The sequence below is a fragment of the Pteropus vampyrus genome, unplaced genomic scaffold (genome assembly GCF_000151845.1).
Source record: "Pteropus vampyrus isolate Shadow unplaced genomic scaffold, Pvam_2.0 Scaffold53, whole genome shotgun sequence".
Taxonomy (NCBI): Eukaryota; Metazoa; Chordata; class Mammalia; order Chiroptera; family Pteropodidae; genus Pteropus; species Pteropus vampyrus.
In genome coordinates, this window is record NW_011888834.1 from 688394 (window position 1) to 697851 (window position 9458).

Here is a 9458-nt window from a genome sequence, read left to right on the forward strand (position 1 = left end):
TCAGTTTACAATCCCTCTTTTTTTTTTCTTTTTTTACACCTACAGCACTCAGTCTTTCTAGGTGGTCTCCCATCCAAGTACTAACCAGGCCCGACCCTGCTTAGGTTCTGATATCAGACGGGATCGGGCTTGTTCAAGGTAGCATGGCTGTAGATTGACTTAATTTTCTTTACTCCTGTTTGTCTCACATTCTGTTCTATAGAGTGACATGTTACCGAGGGTCTGGGTCGTATGCCTTCTCTTGCCAACTAAATTCCCATCTTTGAAAATGGGAGTCAAATTTTTCATTTTTCCAATGCCTATCATAATGTTTTGTGTATACTAAACCCTTAATAAATCTTGTTGGTTGAAAAAAATGATGATACCAAAACTAAGTAATATGCTTGAAATATTCATGAAGTACTTCTGTATTAGAGAAGCAGAATACGTAGTTACTTACATCTAGGATAAAATTTCATTTCTTGCACTTGTAATGAGGGCAGTTTCCTTGGTTTCAACATTCCCTTGGTTTTCTTATCCTTACAACTTAATATTTCACTGGGTTATTGTGAGGATTAAATAAAATAATTCAAATAAAGAATAGTGCCTGAGACATCGTAAGTTATCAAAATAATTAATTCCCTTTCCATCATTTATTCCCATTTACACACTTTATTAAGTTTTGTTTGAATATAAATCTTTAAACTATAAGCTGGCATAACTCCAAACTTTTTCTGGAAGTAATTTATATCTAACTTTTTTGGTAGGGGTTATCTCAAAGAAAGTAATGGTTAATTAAATTAAAATAAGTATTTATTATAGTTGTCTAAAAACCTCAATCAGCTCATACTCCTTAATAAAAACGAGAAGCAGGTGATGAGTTGATCATGTGACTGAGAATCTGCAGTTGAGGGAAGGGCAGTCACTCAACTTAGGTGCAGGTCACCACAGCTCCATAAGTCAAAGTAAAGGGGGATAAACCCTTAAAGAATGCCTTCAATAGTAGATTCTAGAAGAGAGAAGATATTGAAATGAATTTCTAGTATTTAGAAATCAAGCTATAAAGATTTACATATTAAACTATCATGTAGACCCAGAGTAATGTCTGTCAAAGGAGAATTATTTTTACAACTAGAAAGTTTTACTATGAGTTAATGGACTATCTCTATCTAAACCTACTAAAACTCAAGGTTAGAATTGACTGTAATGAAGAATAATTCGAAAATAATAATCAAGATTGTTAATTTGAGAGTTAGTATTTCTTTAAATATTGGTGCGTTATACTGCTTACCACACGCCCCTCACTCTTCTTTTAGCACCTTGACGAGGCTGATTGTTCAGTTCAAAAGTCTAAAATCAAGGCAATATTTATCTGTCCAAAGTACATCATAATTATAGAATCTGAGAAGCAACAAACATTTTAAAACAGTTCTTATGAACTTAAAACAATTCTAAATATAATGCAAAACGATACAACCACACCTAAAGGTTTGAGGAGGGAGGGAAATAGGGAATCAACAAGTTATTATGTATTAGATGTTATGTCATCAGGGAAATAGAGAGTAAACAGTGAGGCCTGCCTTCCTTCACATTAGTGGCCTCACCCATTCTCCCAGATTTCTGAGAAGGCAGATAATTGCCCACCAGTAAACTCTTAAGAAAACAGCTTGAAAGGAGCCTTGAGACACATGGCTGTTAGCTGGCTGCTGTCTCTCATTTCTCCTGAAAGTCACAGGGACACAGACCTGACCCTCCCTGTGAGTAAACCAGAAAAGCCTGACATTTCTGTGACGACTACATATCCTTCCCATGTACAGTATTAAGATGACCCATTAACATTTTTGTTAATTCACATAAGATGTGCTTTCTTCTCCCCTTGACACATGGAAAATTGCATTAAAGGCCACGTCGGGAATGAAACTTTTCTAGCTGTGCTGAGTTTCCCCGCTTAATAGCAAGTGAATCTGTAGCATTCGCCATGTGCCAAGCACTGTTCTGAGTAGGTTTTTAATTTAATTTTTACAACCTTGTGAGATCGGTACTATTATTATTCCTGATTTGCAAATGAGGAGACATAGGCACAAATGCTCAATAATTTATCCAAAGTCACATGGCTGTCGTATATTCGAGGCAGGAGGCAAATCCAGTCTCTGGCCCCATGTTGATTCCATTGGCCACTATACTTGGAGAAAAGGCTTTGCATGCTAGATAAAAAGGTGTAAAAGAAGATGTCCTTCCTGGGGAGCACAGAAGCATACTTAAGTATAATGGCAGAACCGCCAGTCACATGTAACTGCTTCTTTAGTTACCTCTGCAGAAAAGCATACTTAAGTATAACGGCAGAACTGCCAGTCACATGTAACTGCTTCTTTAGTCTCAGAACCTCTGCAGAAAATCAGCTTACTATATATCAGCTTCACGTATGCATGAGTGCCTGCGAGTTTGTGGGTTTCATGTGTGCTCCTGTGTGTGTGCATTAATGAGAACATCTGTGTACATGTGTTCGTGTGTGGGTGGTGTGACTATTCACTTGTGTGTGTGCATGTGTGAATGCATGAGTTATGTGTGTGTAAGTGGCAAGAGCTAGGTTTCAAATCCAGATTAGTCTGGTTCAAAGCATACATTCTTATGCTGTATTTTCTCAAAAAATAAAAAAGAGTAAGTGATATTTCTGTTTGACTTCAAGGTCTGAAGAATCCTTTTATGTGCATTGATTGCCTCAATTGAATAAAGAAAAGATCCACCATGGAATCTTCCATTGACAGATTCAAAGGTTTCCCTGGAAAGTGGACATCAGAAGGGTTGGGAGTTGTGACAAGTTTTATGTATGTAGCAGCTGACAGGCCAGGAGGAGGAGAAGGGGGAGAAAAGAACACAGTACAGAAGTAATACCTGTACTGTATATATCATCCTTTCATCAAAAAATCTCAAAGCACATTTTGGTATATTCTACCCAGTTTTCCTATGCGTCAGTGACGTGTAGAGCATTTGCCTAATTGTGTAAGGTACACAAATGGACACTGAGAGGTTATGTCATTCTTCGAAACCAGGCAGTGGGTCAAGTTACAAATTCATCCTTTAGGAATAAAGGGTCATGGCTGCGCTGCCTTGGCTTCCCAGGAGACCACAATGCATCCTTTAAACGAGTCAGCTATTTTACCACATTTAGATGAACATCACTGCATCCTTCAGGGCACCTTACCTTCTGATGCCAACTAAGTTCCCTGTTAAAAGATCGTCTTTACCTATTACCAAACTCCATAAATAGCTTCAAAAGATTCTCTTGGACAGAATCAAAGCTCAGTCCAACTGAAGCTCTCCAAAGGAAACTTGAAGCAGACACTCTCACCTTCTGGTAACTCCGACACACTAATTTCCCTCAGCCGCCTGACTTAAGGAGTAACTCTGGCACCACGGTGGCGGGGACCTCTAATCAGATACCAAACCAGCACTGACTGTGTCAGAAATGATGTCAGATGAACGGCAGCCCCCAGACCCCTGCCTCATTTGGAGCAAACACTGAAACACTTGTTTTTTAGGCTACTTTATGACTTGCCTGAAAAATGACTTTGTTCAGCCTAGAATGCCACTAATGTATGAGGTGTTATTCCATGATTTTAGCACTTCTGCTATATGCATAACCTTCTTTTTATGCACATACCTACACAAACAGTGGAAGTATCCTTGAACTACTTATATTATCAGTGCCATATATCAGGGGAGAGACTACATGGCAAAAGGTGTGTTAATACTTTCCTGTATTTAAAATCTACTAAGAAGCAATTTTACCAAAGGTATAAGGAGAAAATGTTTTCATTTTATACCATATGGTTTGGCTTATATCGGATTTACACATTTGGAGTTTTTTATTTATTTTTAATGGTGGTCCTTCACCTCAGGTACCTGACTGGTTTTCACCTCTCCCCTTTTGGGATTCTGTCAAAGGCTGAATAGGGTTCTGAGAGATTGCTGGCCTTTCTGGTGGCAGATCCCTCATTTCCTCCTATCTCCTCACCATCTGTTTCTGCCCTCTGAGGAACAGCCAGGTGACTCCAACAACCATACCTACCTGTGACCAGGACTGGGGGAGAGCCCCCTTCCTCCTGACACCACTGTGGTTCTCGCCGTCAGTCACTTACAAGCTACCTGCACAGAGCACATTGCTTCATCTCTTTTTCCTCTATATTGTTAAAGGAACACCAGGCCCAAGCCTGGGCTCCTTCTGGAAATTATTTGGTAATAAGAAACAGACCCAGGGCACTGTTGTGAGGTGAGGCTGTGACCTTTCACCTTTGGAGACCTGGGTTCCAAGGCTGTCTAGAGGTTAGTGGTCTCTGCCTAGTCAACATCGGGTATTTTTCAATGCCACTCAACCGTATGGCATTTGGGAACATTACATGGATCCCAAGAAGGAATCGTCAGTGTGACAGGCAGGCACAGGATTATGGGAAACCACACGTCATTTTCCTGCATCGCCAACATTTCAGATCCAGTAGACTTTCTGTTTTAATTTCAGTAACTTCCACTTTTGTAGAGAATAATTTGTAAAAGGCTGGATTCTGGTAAGGATAGATCGACTTTCTTGTGTGGGTCATGGTACTCTCAGATTCATGGTTTTGATTTAGAATATTTCTTTATAGGTTGTGATTAGTCTAGATTCTAATCCATACTTTCTAATATGAATATTGTTTTTTTTATTCATACCTTTCAATCTTTATTTTGGTATTCTCTCAAATTATATCCCAGAAACTTTTATATAGAATGCAGTTGTTGTGATGGTGATATATAATTTTCCACCTTATTTAGCTTCAAGGATAACCTAGAATATCAATTTTATGTATCAGAGACCTACTTATTGGTTGCTTTGCTTACTTTAGAAAGAAATGCACTCCACTATAGTAACTGAGAATGGCTTTATACTATTATCGCAGTTCCAAGATTAAACTGCAGACCTTTCAAAGACAAAGCGACAGATCTTTGTAACAAAACCCTCATGGCTCCAGCTCACAAAAGTTAGTTATATATCAAACTAGCCTTGAGTGGTGCTGAGACTAGTGGGAACCACAGTATCTGAGTTCAAATCATAGCCCTGCCCTTAATCGTGTCTGTGATCCTGGACAAGTTTTTAATTTCCTCCAGGTATCTCCATTTTCTTATCTATAAAATAGAATTCATAACAGCATCCTTGGATCTATGTGAAGTTCTTGTGATTGTGTCTGACTCACAAGGTATTGTAGAAGGGTTTGCTGTTATTTCATAAAAACAACAACAACAACAAACTTCCTCTAATTTGACAAGTATTTCCAGAGGCCACAAGAGACTCTGTTAGATAAAGAAAAGTATTGCACATAAAATCTAAAAATGAATGACCTATATGAGTCAAAAGGCAATGAGGGAGGTAGAGAGAGATAGAGATGAGAGAGAGACAAAGACAGAGACAGAGAGACTCCCAGATACTGTTAGCCAATTTCATGACTGCTGTATTGGAACCCCCATCCCCACACTGTACCCCAGATCTGAAATTAAATGGAGCAAGGACCAGAGGAGACTGCCTCTTCTTTTACCTGTTTTCACCCATTTGTGTCCTCTAATGCTGAGTGTGCTGGATTCTTTAGCACTTTTATTCCAAAATATTGATTGGCACTGCACTGGCCCAGGCGCCTAACAGCCCTAAGTGACATTAACTTGTAAAATACACCTATTGGGGCTCAAGTAATCAAAAAGAGTAAGGCAAAATAAAAAGGTTTATGTGGAGAATTTTGCCTGTGGGGCAGTGCAAAATAGAACTTAGAAACGTAGGAAGATTCTAGTCGTATCGAAGTGTACAGTACCATTTGACCAGGGAATTACACTGTTTTAAAAGACACCTGGACAAAGTAGGGCTATTTACACTCCAGGCACCAGGGACTTTCTGAAGACAACTGAGCTAAGAAACTCTTTGGTACAAAATTCTTATCTTTCAGGTCTTAGCGGGAGCACAGAAGCAACAAAGAAGTCCAGACAAAAGACGAAATAGAGTCCTTCCTCTCTGTCACTCTTTCTGTGCCTATGGGGTCTTCTTCCAAGAGTAGGAAGGACACATACATAACAATAAAAAAGTGGGAGCTGTGCCCCATATGCTATATTTCTAAATACAAACAATTAACCAGGATTTCAACTCCTCTTTACACAAATGGATTTATCTAAATTATAGCAGCTAGCCTGCTTCAAACCTACGTTTCAGATCTTAGCACTGAGAGTCCCATTACAAAAACACTAGCTGCTGTTTGTTTGTCATGTTCGTTTGTTGCTTTCAGTTTTATATCTCACATGAGTGAAATCATTGGGTGTTCGACTTTTTCTGTCTGACGTACTTCGCTAAGCATTATTGTCTCAAGATCAAACAGAGACTCATGGACATGGATAGTGGATCAGTGTTTACCAGAGGGAAGGGGGAGAGGAAGGTAGTTAGGGATAAAAGGGGTCAAATAATTGGTGACAGAAAGAAATCTAACTTTGGGTGGTGAACACACAATGCAATATATATACGACAAACGATTGAATTGTATACTTGAAACTTATTTGACTTTATTAATCAACGTCACTCCAATAATTAAAAAAAAAAAAAAAACATTAGAGAAGCCTGAAAAAAAAAGAAGTACTAGCTTAAGAAAAGAAAATTCATTAATTATTTTTTAATTATTAAAAATAAAAAATAATTGTATGACTGAAAATATCATCCCTTAGTCTACATTACACTTACATTGTGAAATCACTCAGTGAACACTGGTGTACATGTGCTCTATTTCAGAAAATCAAAATATTTTTAAGTAAAATGTATAAAGGCATAAATGAAAACACACATGCTATCTACAAGTTTAAATAAAAATGTTAAATTGTTACAGAAGTAACAGATTGGCTTACCAAACCTTGAAATGTCCACTTTAAAGTTTTATGTGTCTAGCTTTTTCAAATACTTTGGGAATTTTGAAAAATATGAAAGATACTATGTGCAATGTTTATGCCCATGACTCAAAGGCAATATTTCTTATAAAAGTCAAATTTCGGTGGCCAGATTTTCCAGTAACAAGAACCTAGGGTTCTTAGAGAAATAACTGATATTAGGTCCAGCAGACGTATAAGATGAGCCTGGGAGGATTTGATGCTAGAAAGCAAGAAGTCTATCATAGGAATTGTATCATGTCTAAAGGACATGAGACAATTTGAAGACGCTCCCACTGGCTGAAGATAGGATAGTTTTAGTATGAAAATAGTAACTGCGATGGATTAAAATGCATCATATATATAAAAATCTATGTGTTCATAATGATACCAAAAAGAACCTCATTTTGGTTACCTTTGGGGTTGCTACAATAATACACTATCCTGAGCATTGATAAATAAAGAAAAAGAGTTCTGTATTTCTGGGTAACTAAATAATTGATGAAGTAGAATTCCTTTTATAAAGGAATTCCAGAAATGACAAAATTAGGGAATCATTATTTTGCCAACTGCACTAAAATAACGGATTTATGCAAGTCATTAATTAATGTTAAATAAATTTAGTGAAGTGATAGAGATCAATATAATGGAGAATCAGGCTGACCCCGTCTGACCTCAGTGATCAATCTTAGCCATACATAGCAGGGTGACCAGTTTCCCCCATGACTGGCTACAGTAAGTACTCAGTACCACCCATGAAGAATTTAACCTGAAAGTGATCAAGCCTCTAGATATAAATACCAGTTTATAAGGAAAACTCAAAGGAACAAAGATGACAGCAGGAGGAACCAACTAGCTAAATACAGAATGCAGGATGTTCTAATCCCCATATCAGATCATTGACACAAAGCAAGTTGGGGAGGGGAGGACTATCACCAAATAAGGGATACTCAAGAGACTAACAAAAAAGTGCAGTGAATTGATCTTATTTTTTCAGCTTTCTTAAGGTATAATTGGCAAATATAATTGTAAGACATTTAAAGTGTACATCAGGATGATTTAATTTATGAATATATTGTGAAAGGATTCTTCTTATCTGGTTAATTAACACATTCATTCTGTCTCTCTCTCTTTCTCTCTCTCTTTCTCTCTCTCATCAGAATATATATATTTGGTAAGAACATTTAAGCTCTATTTCTTAGCAGATTTCAATTGTAGAACACAGTGTTATCTGCTGTGGTCACCATGTTATACATTAGATCCGCAGGTCATTTTATAAACGGAAGTCTGTGCCCTTTTACCAACCTCTCTGTATCCCGGATCACCTAGCCCCTGACAACCACTTTTCCATTCTCTGTGCCTATGAATTTGACTTTTTTTTTCTTTCTGTAAGATTCTGCATGTAAGTGATACCATGTAGTAGTTGTCTTTATTGATCTTATTCAGATCCTTATTGGAACCAACCAGCTGTAGGAAGACATTTTCAAGACAATCAGGGTAGTTTCAATACATTAGAAATATGAGTATAAATGGTATTTAACAATTGCTAATTTTGTTGGCATGAGGCATGGTGGTTAATGAAAAAAGTTCCTAGAATTTAAAGTTATATGCTGATAATATTTACAGGTAAAAATAACATGATGTGTAGGATTTTGTTTTAGTACTCCTGAAAAAAAAAAATGTAGAGAGAGGTGTCTAAAGGAAAAAATGTGTTGAAAAGTGTTGCTCGCTCCTGAAACTCAGTGAGGGGTACGTAGAGCACATTGCAGGGTTATTTGGATCTCTGTGTATACTTGAAAATTGTTTTAAAAATTGGTGCGCAGTGTCTCGGTGATGACCCCGTGTCTCCAGTCTGGATTACTGAATAGGTTTGTTTTCCACATCTGGATGTCTGTAATACTGTATAGCATGTGAAATAGACTATTGAATTTTGTCCCTAAAATTTTCTGGCAAGATTTCCAGACTATTTTTATACTGTTACAGTATGATAAACTATCCCCTCATCATTAAGTATTCTTGAGGTTTTGTGCTTTTTTTAAACTAACTTATTAGGCAATGGAATGACATAAGCTGCACATATTTTAGGTGTTTTCTCACTAATATCCTTGGCAACAACCGAACACATGGCTATTTTAAAACCATTTCCTTTAAAAATAAAGTTGATGGAAAAGGTGTTCAGCTCTTGATGAGGCATTCCAAGGCAGCATGTAAATGCATCACAACATATTTCAAAATCTCTCTCCCAAACCAGGGTCAGAAGCTGGGACATCCTTAGGCAAAACTCAGAAATAGGGATGTGAGAACACAGCCTCTTCCTTCAGATTCACAAATACTGTGGGAGAAAATGTTTGTTACATTTTCTATTGAAACAGCAGCTGTTTGAGCTCTGGGGTTCTCCTAGATGACAGCTGGAGAAGCTGGAATCCAGCAAGGGCTAGCTCCAGTACCCCGCCATATTCCTTGAAAGACGCAGTCTAGTAGTGAAATAGTCACAGGCTTGTCAGCACTAGTGACATCCGGTGTCTGCACATATTACAGTACTGATATTTTTCATTATT

At 37.7% G+C, this 9458-nt stretch overlaps 1 pseudogene; it reads right to left on the bottom strand.

The window, feature by feature from the left end:
• Positions 1-36: 36 nt before the first annotated feature.
• On the bottom strand, positions 37-155 carry LOC111739785 (annotated as a pseudogene).
• Positions 156-9458: the final 9303 nt, after the last annotated feature.